Below are 17,107 nucleotides of genomic sequence, written 5' to 3'. Positions count from 1 at the left end.
CCACATGCCACACTTTAAAGTGGGATGCAGAATGTTTTCTTAATAGAATTTATTTTGCCAATTGACTTAGATGTCTCCTGAAGCCATAGTCCCCAGACGCCTGCATGGGCGCTGATTTTGAATCCAAGTGAAATGAAACCCTTGACAACTTCAATCTTTTCTCTGTTTATTATAATATGCTTATTGGTTCAGTTGTGAGGATTTTTGTTTTCATCGTGTTGTGTTATAAACCATACTGAAGGCTGTAGTCTTTGATCTTCCTCAGTAAGTGCTTCAAGTCCTCTTCACTTTCAGCAAGGAAGGCTGTGTCATCTGTATAATGCAGGTCGTTGATGAGTCTTCCTCCAATCCTAATGCCCTGTTCTTCTTCATATAGTCCAGCTTCTCAGATTATTTGCTCGGCATACAGATTGACTAAGTGTGGTGAAAGGATACAGCCCAGATGCACACCTTTCCTGACTTTAAACCACGCAGTATGCTCTTGTTGTGTTTGAACGACTGACTCTTGGTCCATGCACAGGTTCTGCATGAGCACAACTAAGTGTTCCAGAATTCCCATTCTTCAAAATATTACCCATAATTTGTCATGATCCACACAATCAAACGCCTTTGCACTATCAATAAAAGACAGGTAAACATCTTTCTGAATCTACTGGATGGCACAACAACAGCAATTATATCTCAATGACGGTTATCAATAGTAATAAGAATCATAGGGCTATGGCTTACTAGGTGTTCCCGGGTGGTGTAAATAGTTAATGTACTCACCTGCTAATTGGAAGGTTGGAAGTTTGAGTTCACCCAGAGGTTTCTCAGAACAGTCTGGTGACCTGCTTCCAAAAAATCAGCCATTGAAATCACTATGAAGCACAGTTCTACTCTGACACACATGGGTTCATCATGTGTCAGAGTCAACTTGACCCTAACTTGTTTCTGGCTTACTGAGGGCTTGCTAAGTACAAGCAACCAATACATAGGATCACATTAAATCTTTACATTCATCTGGTGAGGAGCAATTTTCATAGTCCCCATATTACAGAGAAAGACTATGAGTGAATCTCTGGAGGTGAAGTCACTTGTCTGCAATAACACAACTGGTCAGGGGCAGAGCCAGGACTCAAACCCACAACTGTCTGAATTAACTGTCAGCCATGATCGCTATTGGCCATTCCCGAGGGGTCGCTGGCCTATGATTGGGCATCTCATCACCAATCCCTCTAAGGCGAGCAGGGTAGTTATGGCCGTTGCTTGTGACCACTGGGTGATAATTCAGGCTTCAAGGCTCAGCCAGGGCAGAGGCTGTTACGTTCAAGGGCACTCAGCCGGGAACGGGAAGAACAGAACCGGAAGTGTAGCTTGGATCTCACTCATTTCCCTCCACTGGTCTGAGCCTGTTTGCCACCTTGGGGCTCAAATGAAGCCTTCCGGAAAAGTCATCTCTTATAAATTTCACCCTCTTGTAGATTTCAGACTAGCCTGCCTGCTAGATGACACCTGTGTCTTTCCTTTCCTGCCTGGTCATCTTGCCTGCCATCTGTTCCTGGATCTGCCAGTCCTGCCCCTCTCAAACTCTGGAAGCCTGGACCATTTCTGAGGGGTGGGCACCTTTCCCACCTTCCAGAGACCTGTCAGTCTTGGCCCAGCCAACCCTGGAAACCCTTCTCAGCTGCCTGTGCCCTGCAGATCCCTGACCCTTGAATCAGGCCAGAGATTCCCTGGGGACTGTCAGAAACCTGCATCATCAAAACCTGATGGGCCTGGTGGGGAGCCACAGAAGCTCACACAGCATCTGAGAGGCTGAGGCCATTGAAGGAATGCTGGGTTTTGGGCTCCTGGCCTCCACTCCTGAAGTTGGCTGTGAAGCATTGGAGTGTGGTCTAGCCTCTCTGTGCCTAAGGTCAACTGTGTGGATCTCTCTGACCCACAGTGCTGGGCTCTGGGATACGCATGAGTTGAGGGTCAGCCTGGGGTCATTTGGGGCCACAGGGAGCAGCCCACGGAAACAGCAGGGTCCCAGGTCCAGGGATGGCTGGGCGGGGCCTCTGCAGCTGATGTTCCCACCACTGTGCCCTGAGCTGAGAGGCCCCTTACCTTACTGAGGCCCCTTACCTGTAAGGTGGCGGTGTCTTCTTCATATCTAAAAGCCCTGTTCCTGAACATGGAGAAGGCAGGGTGGTTTGAGCAGAGCCCAAGCCAGGCAACAAAGGCACAGGAACCTTCAACAGCACTGGCTGTGCACTGGCGCCCAGCTGGCCAGTGGCAGAAAGACCTGGAACTCAAACTCGGGTTCTGCCCCTTCCTACAGTGCTCCTCCTACATCGTCCCACCTCCTGGGCCTCAGAGATATTGGAGGCACATACTCAGTGTGGGTTTTGACTTTTCTTTCTTTTTTTTTACTTTGTCTATTTTCATAATGGAAACATCTTTACTGGCATTTTTGACAATTTTAAAATCATGCATGGAAGTCCCTGCTGAGAGTGTGGTGTGTGTTTCCTTCTATGCGTTTTATGCCTGGGTAACAACTTCTTGGAAGAAATATAGCCAGAATGCTCCTTAGAAGCGAGGATGGAGAGACTTTGTCTCACATACTTTGGACATGTTATCAGGTGGAATCAGTCCCTGGAGAAGGACGTCATGCTTGGTAAAGTAGAGGGTCAGTGAAAAAGAGGAAGACCCTCAACGAGATGGATTGACACAGCAGCTATAACAATGGGCTCAAGCATAACAATTGTGAGGATGGTGAAGGACTGGGCAGCGTTTCCTTCTGTTGTACATGGGGTCACTATGAGTCAGAACCAATTCGACAGCACCTAACAACAACAGCAATGACACACCTTATGTGTTTCTGAGGGCCACGCATAAGGTCGTGGGAGCTAATTCCAGGAACTAGCATTGATTGAGTGCCCACTGGGCACCTGACCTCACTTCGCATTTCTTCCTCACACACCCTATGTCACAGATGAGAACACTGAGCCTCAGAGAGGTGGTGTTGCCTTGCCCAAGGTCCTAGAGATACTAAGCATGAGAATCCAGTCTTTCTGCTGGGCCAACAGCTCTGTACCCGGAAAAGCAGAAGGCATCCTGGTGTGTGAATTCCTCTCTTGCATCCCTACCTTGGGGACAGAGACCCCAAGCCAGCATAGAAAGGGCCTGAGGCAATAGCTTGCCTGGTGGCTGGACCTCCTAGGTGGGGTGGGAGATCTCAGCAGGCTTTAAATGGTCCCTCATCTTCTCAGACATGGCTCCCAGAAGACCCAGGTGCCTGAGCCTGGAAGGGGAGGGAGTGATCTTCCCATCTCCCCACCCCAGGACATATGTCAGCAGAAAGTACACAGACATTCAGAAAGATGCACTGTCACACACATTAAGCCACACACCCCCTCACTCCCATAGTTCGCAAAGTTCTCTCCTAGCCATTATCCCATTGTAGCTTCACATCAGGGCCATCTCCTACAGCTGCCCATCCGCACACTGCACAATTGCAAGGGGCAGCAGTCGTGTGGATGATGACGGTAATGGCGCCCTCTGGAGTTGTGCAACACAGTAACCCTGATCACAATGACCTTGTAGTGAGGCCACGCGGAGAGAATTGGGACATTCTACCAATTGGGAAATTGACGCTGAGCGGCTTAACCAGGGTCACACTGTGAGTCAGGGGCTGGAACAAAAATCTGTGTCATCTTTTATCTTCCTTGGCCCACCCATTTCAAAAAGAATTCCTTGTGAATTTGTTTGTTTTTTAAAACAAACAGAGTTTAAACATTTATTTATACTCATTTCTTTACAGAGTCCACATTCACATGACACAAAACTTTCAGGATACTAAAAGATGTAAAGAGAAAGTCAATCTCCTCCCCATCTCTGTCCCCCAGACACCAATTCACCTGCCCAGAGGCAGCTACTACTGCCAAGACTTGTGAGTCCTTCCAGAAACATTCTATACAGTTTTTACACAAACAGGACTGTAGGATGCTGTTTTGCAACGCAACGTGTTCACTTTCTGTCTTGGAAGCCATTGGGATATTTCAGGCTGTCCGGTGCATTGTTTTACTGCAGAGCAGAAGTCCATCGTGCAGAGGCCAAGAGTGCTATTTAGGCAGGACCCTCTGATGTTCACTTAGGGTGTTTTCATCTCTTGCTGGGGCAAGCGATGTTTGATGAACTCTCTCAGACTGGTACCATTTCGTGAGTCTGGTTACACACCTGTAGGGCAAATTCTTTATTTCTTTGAAATCTAAAAGTTTCATTTTTGGAAGCAAAAGTCAAACATCATGACAAGACATGTAATAAAGTAAAAGGGACGGTCTCAGTTGAGGCCCTCCGCATCAATTTTACTCCCTGGAATTGACCACTTTTTTTCACAAAAATGATGATCCTAAGCTTCATATCATTTTGCAACATGCTTTTGTGGCTTAATATTCGTGGTTGATTGCAAAAATGGCCACAATCCTTCACCAATCTGTCCCCATGCCCTTTGTAATGTGACTTTGCAGCTTCTCCCATCAGAAGATGGAGCCTACTTCTCCAGGCCTTCAATCTGGGGCTGGCCGCATACCTTGCTTTGGCCAGTAGAATGCAGTCGAAGTGACAGTGTGGGTCCTGAGCCCAGGCCTCAAGAGGCTTTGTATGCCTCCGCTTACTCTTTCGGAGGCTGTTCCCCCAAGTGACTAGAGGTGCAGTGGCTAAGAGCTCGGGTGCTAACCAAAAGGTCAGCAGTTCAAAATCACTCTATGGGGCAGTGCTACTCTGTCCTATAGGGTTGCTATGAATCGGAATTGACTGGATGGCAACGGGTTTGGTGTTTTGGTTAGACAGCAGGGAAGGTTCAGTGTGTAGAAATCTCGCCTTCCATGTGGGAGACCCAAATTTGATTCCCAGCCAATGTACTTCAAGTGCAACCACCACTCACCTGTTAATGGAGGCTGGTGTATTAATGTGATGCTGAACAGGTTTCAACGGAGCTTCCAGGCTGAAATGGACTAGGAGAAAAGGACTGGTGATCTGCTCCTGAAATCAGCCAGTGAAAACCCTGTGGATCACAACAGCCTGATTCCATTGGGCATGGGGTTGCCATGAGCCAGGGGCTGACTCCACGGCAGCTAAGTACAGCAAGCCTGCCTGAGGATGAGAGTTACCTGGAGCAAAGAAGAGTCAGCCCAATTGCCACAGCCGAGCCAGCAAAGTTACCTACCCAGCCTACAGCTGACCACAGACACATGAAAGAGCCCACAACTTCCCAGGTGAGACCAACCTAATTACTGATCCTCAAAATCTCAGCATCACTAACTAATAGCCACTGAGTTTTGGGTTCTGTTATGCAGCTTTTTTGTGGCCTAAACGGACCAGCACCCCCATCCCAGCAGCCCCCTTTCTGCACCTTGCTCACCTCTTTTCCTCTCCTTGCATCTTCTGGCCTGCTTCAGAGAAGCATGTCATTAGGTGCTGTCAAGTCGTTTCGGACCCATAGTGACCCTATGAACAACAAAATGAAATACTGCCTGGTCCTGCACCATCCTCACAATTGTTGTTATGCTTGAGTCCATTGTTGGAGCCTGTCTTAGGCTGGGCTCTCTAGAGAAACAAAACCAGTAAGGCATATAAATATATATAGAGAGAGAGATTTATATCAAGGAAATGGCTCATGCAGTTGTAGAGGCTGGAATGTCCCAAGTCTGTGGGACAAGATAGAGGCTTCTCCTGATGCATGTAGCCACAGGGGCTGGCAAACCCAAGATCCTCAGTTTAGAGGGCAGGACTCTTGTTCACAGGCTGTGAAGATCAACAAATCCCAAAGATCTGCAGGCAAGACCACAGGTAAGCTGCCAGCTCAAGTCCCAAGAACTGGAGATCAGATGAACCAGAGCCAGCTGCAGGATCCAGTATAAGCAAAAGCCCAGACTTGCCAGAATATCCACTTATATTCAATGAAGGCCACACACCCAGGAAACTCTCTTTCAACTGATGGGCTACTCACAGCAGATCCCATCATGGAAGTGATCACATAATATCAAATCTCATTGTGGAAGTGATCACACCATCATACAACTATGAAATCACTGAGAATCATGGCCCAGCCAAATTGACATACAACCTTAACCATTACACAGTCACTGTGTCAACCCATCTTGTAGAGGGCCTTCCTCTTTTTCACTGACCCTCTACTTAACCAAGCATGATGTGTTTCTCCAGGGACTGGTCCCTCCTGATGACATGTCCAAAGTACATGGATGAAGTCTCCCCTTCCTTGCTTTTAGTGAGCATTCTGGCTGTATTTCTTCCAAGACAAATTTGTTCATTCTTCTGGCAGTCCATGGTGTATTCAATATTCTTCACCAACACCACAATTCAAAGGCATCAATTCTTCTTCGGTCTTCCTTACTCGCTGTCAAGCTTTCACGTGCATATGAGACAATTGAAAACACCATGGCTCGAGTCAGGTGCACCTTAGTCCTCAAAGTGACATCTTTGCTTCTTAACACTTTAAAGAGAACTTTTGCAGCACATTTGCCAAATGTAATGCATCATTTGATTTCTTGACTGCTGCTTCTGTGGGCTTTGATTGTGGTTCCAAGTAAAATTAAATTCTTGGCAACTTCAGTCTTTTCTCCATTTGTCATAAGATTGCTTATTGCTGCATTTGTGAGGATTTTTGTTTTATGTTGAGGTGTAATCCATATGGAAGGCTGTGGTCTTTGATCTTCATCAGTAAGGGCTTCAAGTCCTCTTCCCTTTCAGCTAGCGAGGTTGTGTCGTCTGCATAATGCAGGTTGTTAATGAGTCTTCCTCCAATCCTGATGCCCCATTCTTCTTCATATAGTCCAGCTTCTCAGATTATTTGCTCAGCATACAGATTGAGTAAGTATGGTGAAAGAATACAACCCTGATGCACAGTTTGATTTTAAACTATGCAGTATCCCCTTGTTCTGTTCAAACAACTGCCTCTTGGTCTAAGTATAGATTCCTCATGAGCACAATTAAGTGTTCCTGAATTCCCATTCTTCACGATGTTATCCATAATTTGTTGTAATCCACACAGTCCAATGCCTTTCCATAGTCAATAAAACACAGGTAAACATCTTTCTAGTATTCTCTGCTTTCAGCCAAGCTCCATCTGACATCAGCACTGATATCCCTCATTCCACATGCTCTTCTGAATCTGGCTCGAATTTCTGGCAGTTCCCTGTCAATGTACTGCTGCAACTGCTTTTGAATGATCTTCAGCAAGATTTTACTTGTGTGTGATTTTAATGTTATTTTTTAATAACTTCCTCATTCTCTTGGATTACAAATATGGATCTCTTCCAGTCAGTTGGCCAGGTAGCTGTCTTCCCAATTTCTTGGCATGGACGAGTGAGTGCTTCCTGTACTGCATCTGTTTGCTGAAACATCTCGGTTGGCATTCTGTCAATTCCTGGAGCCCTGTTTTTTGCCAATACCTTCAGTGCAGCTTGGACTTCTTCCTTCAGTACCATCAGTTCTTGATAATAGGCTACCTCCTGAAATGGCTGAACATAGACCAATTATTTTTGGTACAGCAACTCTGTGTATTCCTTCCATCTTCTTTTGATACTTCTTGTGTCATCTAATAGTTTTCCCCTACAATCCTTCGATACTGCGACTCGAGGCTTGAATTTTCTCTTCAGTTCTTTCAGCTTGAGAAGTGCCAAGTGTGTTCTTCCCTTTTGGTTTTCTATCTCTAGGTCTTTGCACATTTCATTATAATATTTTACTTTGTCTTCTCAAGCTGCCCTTTGAAATCTTTTGTTCAGTTCTTTTACTTCATCATTTCTTCCTTTCTCTTTAGCTGCTCTATGTTTAAGAGCAAGTTTCAGGGTCTCTTCTTACATCCATTTTGGTCTTTTCTTTCTTTCTTGTCTTTTTAATGACCTCTTGCTTTCTTCATGTATGATGTCTTTGATGTCATTCTACAACTTGTCTGATCTTCAGTCATTAGTGTTCAATGTGTCAAATCTATTCTTCATATGTTCTCTGATTTCAGGTGCGATATACTAAAGGTTGTATTTCGGCTCTCATGGACTTGTTCTAATTTTCTTCAACTGGTGGTCTTCCGGGTCCTCAACTTCAACTTGAGCTTGCATATGAGCAATTGATGGTCTTTTCTACAGTCAGCCACTGGCCTTGTTCTGACTGACAATATCGAGCTTTTCCATTGTCTTTTTCCACAGATGTAGTCGATTTAATTCCTGTGTATTCCTTCTGGCGAGGTCCACGTGTATAGTAGCCATTTATGTTGTTGAAAAAGGTATTCAGTGAGAAGTCATGGGTCTTGCAAAATTCTATCATTTGATCTCTGGTGTTGTTTCTATCACCAAGGCCATATTTTCCAACTACTAATCCTTTTCAGGGAAGAATGGGGCAGGCATTAAACTAGAGCTTTCTGATTTGACAGGTGTTCAAAGCCACAGCCCAGCCCCACTGGTTTGACCCTCGGCCATTTTATTTGGCTTGTTTAACACACACACACATACATGTCAGTTTCAGTGTGTGGCAGGTTGGCCCAGGCAGTATAGAGGAGTCACTAAGAGCAAGGGCTTTGGGGTCACACAGGCCTAGGTTCAAATCCCTGCTCTGTAGTGGACTTGCTGTGTGTCCTCAAGTAAGTTACTTCACTCTATGAGCCTCTGTTTCCTCAACTGTAACATGGGTATAGAAAATAATTATCCACTCACCAGTAGGATTATGGTGAGGATAAAACATGCTAATGTATGTGTTCAAAGACATAGCAAGTGCTCAACATAAGTTTAACAATATCATATTTATTACCGTTATGAAAGGCAGTACAGTATAGTGGTTAAAGAGCACAGATTCCAGCTTCAGACAGCCTGGGTTAAAATCCTCCCAGCTCTTCTGCTTACTAAGTGTGTAGCCTTTGGCCTGTTACTGACCTTCTCTGTTCCTCATCTGTAAAATGGGTATAAGAAGATTACCTACCTCACAGGGCTAAAGTGAGGATTAAATGAGTTGATATTCATAAAGCTTAGAACAGTGCCTGGCCATAATATATGCTAGGTGTTAGTCACTTTTATTTTTACTATTATCACATCACAGAAAAAGTTGGGAACAGACAAAGGTCTGGGTTCTCAGGGTCAGGGTTATGACCCTTGCTAGCATCATAAGGAAGTGCAGGTGGTCATCTGGGTCCCTAAGTAACTGAACATTGAAGATTCCCAGGCCAGATAGAAGCCATTCTTCAGAAAAGGAGTGATTCCTTCAACATGGCCCACTCCTGGAAGAAAGTGCACTGAAATTATTGTTTGATGGATACCAACCTCCTCATTGTACAAACAAGAAAACAGGTTCAGGAAGAAAAGAAAACTTGTCAGGGGTCACACATCAAGTCAGTCGCAAGGCTGGGACTCAAACCCAGGCTACCAGGCTCCCATCTCTACCCAGTGACTGGAGCTTGAACCCTCATGTGGTGATCTGGCCCTGGGATGGTTCTGGCTGGAAGCTTGTCCTGCCATATCTACCATCAGCCTATGGTTGGCCTAAGATCTGGGAATAGGGGTGAGAGACATGTTTAACTATGGAATGTTAGATCTACCAGAGATACATGCACACACACACACACGACTTTTTTTTTTTCTGTCACATAAATGTTTTTTGCTTCAGTCTTCTAATGGCTGTCTTGTCTTTGTTCGGAGGTGGACAGGTCCTTAAAAATCAACTCAAGCCACCTTAGACATTCTACCGTTAAATACTAGTCTAGCATACCAGGTATTCCCTCTACAGACATCTTACCACACTGATTTAATGCCTTCTGGAAATAGTCCCCACCCCCAACACTGCACCTCAGTTTTCCCCCGTGACAAGAAAGGAAGGTAATAAATCTCTGCCTCCCGGAACTGTTGGGAGCATTAATTAAGATAATGAGTGAAAGGCACTGAGCACAGGCCTGGCACTTAGTAAGTGCTCAATAAAAAGCAGCTGCTGGCAGCAGCATGATTTCTCCATGGGCTCATCCTGCCTTTTCTGGGGTCAGCTCACTAAAGACAGCAGTCCTAGGAGTTGGCCATGTCACGAAGAGCAGTAGGAACCAAGCAGATAGAAGCTCATGAAACCTGGCCTGGACCACTCAACTCCAACTCTTTCCCTGCCTACTGGTGCCAGCTTGCCCCAGGAAGTCACAACTCCTGTACCTCTATGGATAGTTCTGGATGCTTCTTAACAAAGGAAACTTCCAGTGACTGGGCTATGCTTTCTCTACTCTCTCAGACTCCCATCCCACCACCTCACCTGTCACTCCATTCCTCAGCCTCCACCAACTGCCTACAAAACCAACCTTCTGCATCCTCCATCCTTCCTTCTGGGTGTTAGTTTCCTGGACTACTGTAACAAGATACTACAAAGTGGGTGGTTTAAAAGAACAGAAATTACTTTTTTCACCATTCTAAAGGCTAGAAGTTCAAATAACGTTAACAGCTGTGTCGATCCCTTCTGAGCACTCTGAGGTAGAATCTGTCCCATACTCTCTCCTAGCTTCTAGTGGTTACCAGCAATCCTTGGCGTTCGTTCACTGCTTGTAGAAAGATACTCACATGCCGTGTTCCGCCTGTGAGTGACTCTGGGTCTGCACTCCCCTTTTATAAAACACCACTCAGAAGGGCTTAGGGTTAGGACCTATCCTATTCAGGAACGACCTTTAACTGAACTGATAACATCAGCAAAGAAAGATCCTAGTTCCCCAAACAAGGCCACATTCACAGGTACAGGGTTTAGGAGTTCAACCTATCTTTTGAGGGACAAAATTCCTGGGGCTGGTCACTTCCCCTGCCTCCTCAGACATCTTGCTGCAGCCCCAGAGCCTTGGACACCTCTGTTTCCTCTGCCTCCAAGTCCTTCCCACCGCTTTCCACCTAGCTTTTTTCTCCTAGTCGCCTTTTCAGATCCTAGTGAGGAGCTGGGCACTCCCCAGAGCCTTCCCTGGTGCCCCAGGCTAGGACACCTCTCTAGGTTCTCTTGGCTGTCTGCCTGTGCGCTGTCGCTACATCTGACTCGTGACAAATGCTTGAGCTCCTAGGGTCAGGGAAACACCTAATTCCTCTGTGTCGCCAGCTTGGAGCTCAGAGATTAGCCAGGTGAGCCAATGACACTCCTGCTGGTTCAGGATAAGTCTGGCTCAGAGACTCATGACTCCCTCACTTTGTTGTCGTCTGGGAACCCCAGGTTCTTGCTCAGCATGACTTATATTGGCCAGTAAATGAGACACTGAGGTGGGAAGGCAGAAAAGTACCTTTATTTCATTGTGCAAGGAAAGGAGTCAGCCGGAGCCGCTACCACCAAGACTACTCCCTGAGGGCAAGGGGAAAGATTACTTTTAAGGGGTTTACAAGTAGGGAGTCCATAACAAGTTACATTAGCAACAGTCTTAATCATACTACACAGGTGCAATGGGGTTTACATATAATTTCCAAGCAAAGAAAGCAGGATTCTAATGCAAAGCTGTGAGGGAGGAAGCCAAGCAAAGGAAACAGGATTCTAATGCAAAAGCTGCTGGGGGAGCTCAGTAAAGAAAGCAGGGTTCTGAGGCAAAGCTGCTTGAGGTAATGGGAAATCTGTCTTCATGTCCCCTACCCAGGGGACAGTTTGGTATCAACCACCCTGCCCTTGCTGCCCACTGAGCTGATCCGGTGCTTTCCACCCAACCCACCCTGAAATGCTACCCCCGCTCCCACGGTCTTAGCCAAAGTCCCCTCCATCAAACCCAACTTGGGCCCTGCTTTGATTTGTTTTCCCCTGAAAACACAGCAGACTTAAAAATCAGCTAAATGTGTTCACTGTGCAGCCTTGAGCAAGTTCTTTTGTCTGACTGACCCTCCGTTTCCTCCTCCATAGTATGGTGCCTATGGCACAGAGAAGGAGCTGGCAGGTACACATCGTCCTCCCCTTGGCTGTGGGCTCCCTGAGGTGCTGCACTTACCTCTGCAGCCCCCTCAGGGCCCAGAAAGCATGACGCTCAGCTAATATACATCGAAATATATAGAAAGATGTACTTTATGGTTCACACTTACACAAACTTTTTGTCCCTCCCCTTAGCAACCCTCACCTGCATTCGTCCATTACACACATGCCAACTGAGGCTGCTGGGACAGGAAGAGTGGGTGGACACAGGCTTGCTCATCAACTTCCGAAAGTCCCCTACCAGACATTCGGAGAGGTGGTGGGGCACGCTCAAGGCCACATAGTCAGTACACTGCAGAGCCAGCCCTCATGCCCACGCCTGCAGATCCCAGGTCCTATGCTCAAACCCTTCTATGGCATCGTCTCCATGCTCACCATGATGCTGTGAGGTGAGCAATGAAATTGTGCCTATTTTGCAGTTGAGGAAAAGTGAGGCACAGTCAGTGAGTGGCAGAGGCAGGACTTGAATCCAAGCCTGGGGACTTATCTCTGTGTTTTCCACACGTCTCCAAACATCTGATAATACAATGAATGAATCGGAGCACACGCTCTCTCTGTCTTTCTGTGTCTCTCTCTCCGCTTCCCTCTGTATCTCTCTCTGTCTCTCCCTGTCTCTGTCTCTACCTCACTATCTGTCTCTCTCTGTTTGTCTATCTCTGTCTGTATCCGTCTCTCTCTTTTGGCCTCTTCCCCATTTCCAAGGCTTTGTTTGGATGCAGCTTTGGGAGCAGCAGCTGTGCCGGGAGGAACAGGACACGGAGTGCCCCATAGGAAATTCCAGGAACTGAGTCAAAGGCAAGAGCTGAGAAATTGTGAGCACCTCAGCCTCACGGCGCCCTCATATTGTGCAGTTGCTTAGAGACCAGTGAGGTGGGTGCCCAGCCTCACCTCTGTGTGGGCCAATTGCTTACTGTGCAGCCGGGGTGTAACTCTAGGCACTGGTTTCAAATGGAAAGTGGCCGGAGTCCCAGGAGGGGTAAATAACAGCTTTGTTGGTGTCTTGTCATCTGTCTTTGGTGTCTGTGGGCCTTGGGACTGCATGAGGGCTGTGAGGGCCAGGGACACAGTTTTGAGGTCAAGTCACTTTTTGGCACCAGCAGGAAGGAGGATGTGTGTGTCCTTAAGCATGTAACCAAAGTTCACAACCAAATCGTGCCCTTTACCTGGGAGTTGCCACCTCGACACTTGATGGTGTGAGTGTTGGGGTTTGGAAAGCCCTAAAGCTGAGGGATCCTGCAGCGCCCGAGGCATTATTCAGCACCAGGCACGGGTCTGACCACTGGTTGGGGGTGTTGCCACGCGACCTCAACCTGTCCCTGAACCTCGCTGGGCGTCAGCTGCTTCAGCCGGAAAATGGAGGTAATAATTATTATTACTATTATTCAACTATCCTGAGGGCAAAGGTTAAGGTTGAACGCTAAAGCATCAAGTGGCGTTATTACCGTTGCCCTATTCAGTAACTCAGGCCCTTATGGGTTTAGGCAAATTAAATCATTTGAGCCTTCCATATCTTAGGAGATTTCTACTGATTTCGTGTTGCACATGAGGTGGAATTAGAATAAGAGTCTGTGCATCTTCTGAATAAAATAAGTACAGGAAAGAGAAAAGAAGTTTTAAAAAGAAGGGATGTTGAGATATTTGATAAATCATCAAGGTCATGATACATCAAGATTGGAGGCAGGGCCAAAATACTGTGGAAGCATCTCCTTGCAATCTGGGGCTTGTCCCTCTGCTTTCTTAAAGGTGACTTTTGAGGAACAAAAGTGTTGAATTTTGATGAAATCCTCTTTTTCAGTTAGGGCTCCTTCTGTACTGCTTAGTTTGTTACCATTGACATAAACAGTATGCCAGCCACTTTTTATGCCTCTGGACCTCAGACGTAAGGCCTTAATTTGGTTCCAACGCATTTAGCATGAAGGTGGCTCCCTTCTGAGATGCGTGAAGCTCAGCAGACCGAGTTGGAGCCTCATTGTTGTGTTGGTTGAGCATTCTATTAGGTAATGCTTCCTGGATGTGTTAGTTTTGCAAACTTTTGCTTTCTATTCTCCTTTATTTCTGTGAGATAAGCTTGTAAGCATAATTATGGCTTTCCTGTGTGATAGCTAAAAAAAAAAAAATTTTTTTTTTTTTAAGATAGTTAGGGACCCCTAATGGGTTTGTTTTCACTTTTCTGTGTCATATTTGGAAAACAAGTGGTTCCCCATGTAACCTAATGGAAAGATTCCAGCAATAAATTATCTACCTAGTTCTCAGTGGCATACCGTCATGCCACAGATCGGTGGCGCCCAAGTGCCACTCCCATCATTGGCAGATTGTACTGCCAGATCACATTTCTCAAAATCTACATTACCAACCAAAAATTTAAACACACCCAATTAGTAAGCATGTATTCCAACACTGAAAACATATGCCATCCAAAAAAAAATTTTTTTTAAGGAAAAAAATGCAGTAGTGGAAAGGTTAAGAAGTTTTTGCCTCCCCGAGGCCATGAAGATTGTCCCCCATGTTTCACCTTCAAGTCCATGATCTATCTCAAATTAACGTTTGTCTCTGGTACTCCCTGGGTGGTGCAAACAGTTAACACGCTAACGTGCTGCAGTGTAACGGGTTGTTTTTGTGTGGCTTTCTTGCCATGGTCTTGTAACTCCCACCCCAATGATTGGGCGGGACTGTGCAGATAGGGTAATTGCAGCCCACCAAGGGGGTTAGTCACTTTTGCCATCCTGCTAGGCTAGAAATAAGCCACCCCAGAGGCGGGAAAGAGAAGAGCCCACCACCACCAAGGAAGGACAGACCCACAGGAGATGGCACACTGGACTTCCTGGCCCATGGAATGAGAAAGCTGAGTGCCTTTGGGCAGAGGCTGAGGGCCAGGGAGAGGCTTGCCTATGAGCATGGCTGCGAAAGGGCTGTCCTGACGGAAGAAATGTCTCCTGAGCATTGCCTGAACTGTAACCTGTTGCTTCCCTAATAAACCCCATAACTGTAAGCATAGTCTGTGAGTTCTGTGTGGCCCTTGCAATGAATTATCGAACCAGCACAGGAGAAGAGAATGCCGTGGGAGGGATGGTTGGTGTCAGAGTTTGTAAAAATGGCAGAGAGAGAGGGTGTATCTGACATCTGCCTCAGGAATCAGCCTTGGGCTGTTGATCTTGATTCTCCTTCCCCCTTGTGAAGTTAGAGGAGGTCGGACACCGCCTCCATGCCGTGTTTACACATGCTAACCAAAGTACCCAGAGGGGCCTCAAAAGAAAGGCCTGGTGACCTACTTCCGAAAACCCAGCCGTTGACATCCCCAAGGAGCACAGTTCTCCTCTGACACCATGGGGTCACCATGAGTTGGAGTCAACGTGATGGTAACCGATTTATGGTGTGAGGTAAAGGGGTTGTGTATGTGGACACGCACAATCCCACAGAAAGCTACATTTAGACAAGGTCACTCTGAGACCAGGGCGAAGGGAGACAAAGCAAGGCCACTACATAATTTTGTCTAAGTCAGACAAAATAAGGGCACCATGACACCCACAAACACCAAAGACAGACGCTGCTTCTTTATCAAGTACAGCTCCTCCTCGTCTAGTCCCTCCCTGTAGGCAAGGTGTATGGCATTGCCCTGCTTTCTGACAGCCTCCAATCCAGTCAGCCTCACTTCCTCAGACCTCCTCAATCACCCAGCCAAAGCTTCAGTCCTATCACAGCCTCAAACGCCTTCTATGAGACGCGCCATGCCCCCACCGCACGTGCCCCCTCCCTGCTGCAATAAGTAGTGAACCCAACTTGTGCAACTACAGGCCCCGGGAGTCTTTGGCTGGTGGGCGTTGATGGGGCTTTTGGCCTGAGTCTTGAAGGATGTTTGCGAAGGAAAGAAGGAAGCAAGGGTGCTCTGAGCCCAAAGCATCAGATAAGCAAACACGTAGTGATGTGAACCCAAGAGGCATGGTCCAAGATCTTGGCGCGAAGAGCAGGTGGAGCAGGGGTGCATATAGTGAAGGGCTGGGGCTAGAGTGTGAGCTACAGAGAATGTCACACTACAGAGTTTCCACATCAGCGGGAGCAGGGCTGGGACAAGGGTGCAGTGCGAGGCATGACCCTGAAAGTGAGTGCTGCCTTAAATCTTGCCTCCCAGGTGCCTCACTGGCCTTACCCCAACCGAGGCCCTGGCAGGAGGCCGAAGCAGAGTGTCTGTAACTAGCCTGAATTCATGGCCAGCCCCAGGCCTGAGCGCAGCCACATGGGAGGCTGGTCTGGGCTTCACGCAGTGGCAGGCACTAGTGGGTGGCAACCTCTGCGGGGCTGTCTCATATACCTTCCATCAGGTCAGCCCTGTCACCTGCTATCTGTAGTGACCATTTCCAACCTCCCCCAGCACCACATACCTCCCACCTCCATCTCCCCAGCACCTGGCATGAGACTTAGTGTGGAACCCATGGGCTGGGGCACTGTGAGCCCCCACCCTCCGGATCACCAAACCCGTTTACGTTGCACTCACCCAAGTCTTCATTTTTCTTTCCTGCCCCCTATTGCCACAGACAACGTCCCTGTGTGGTGCAGATTCCACTCAACTACTTACCTAAACGTTAGCAGTTCAAATTCACCCAGTGACACCATGGAAGAAAGACCTGGCAATCTGCTTCTGGTTAAGATTATAACCAAGAAAACCCTATGCAGCAGTTCTACTCTGTACTACATGGGGTTGCCAAGAGTCAGAATCAATCTGATGACAATAGCTTTTTTGTTTGTTTTCACAGAGGTAGCATGGCCCCGACCGCCCTCACAATATCCTGCCGTACCTGCCTGGCTTCCTCAACTTCTCTGACCACTCCTCCACAGGCTCCTGGGCTGACTCTCCCCGCCCCCACCCTCAGATGCCAGGGCTTAGGGCTCTGATTTCCGCCTTTCCTGGGCCTCCCCTTCTTGTAGGTGAGCTCATCTCCTCTGCTGACTTCTATGGCCTTACTGACCCCATAGTTCTGCTCCAGCCCATCCCCTCACTCGCAAGCTCCACACTGTAGATCCTACCCTCCACATCCCTCCACTTGGACCCAGAACCCTAGACACCCATGTCAGGCTGGGTCCCCTGTGCCTAAGAGTCATGTGCAAGTGCTGAAATAGGGAAGTGCTCCTTCAGGTGAAACCAAGAAACTGGTGTGTGAGGAAACAGGACCTGGAAGGGGAGGAAGCTGAG

At 47.2% G+C, this 17,107-nt stretch overlaps 1 long non-coding RNA gene across 1 annotated transcript; it reads right to left on the bottom strand.

The window, feature by feature from the left end:
• Window positions 1-3,819: 3,819 nt before the first annotated feature.
• Window positions 3,820-16,890, bottom strand: LOC126064142 (uncharacterized). The gene is made up of 4 exons (XR_007514451.1): window positions 16,493-16,890; window positions 5,387-5,472; window positions 4,910-5,135; window positions 3,820-4,203 (listed from the first exon to the last, which is right to left on the bottom strand). It is a non-coding gene; the product is annotated as an uncharacterized LOC126064142 (long non-coding RNA).
• Between the last annotated feature and the right edge of the window lie 217 nt (window positions 16,891-17,107).

This window comes from Elephas maximus, chromosome 20, assembly GCF_024166365.1.
Source record: "Elephas maximus indicus isolate mEleMax1 chromosome 20, mEleMax1 primary haplotype, whole genome shotgun sequence".
NCBI classification, from domain to species: Eukaryota; Metazoa; Chordata; class Mammalia; order Proboscidea; family Elephantidae; genus Elephas; species Elephas maximus.
This window is presented reverse-complemented; position numbering and strand designations above follow the sequence as displayed.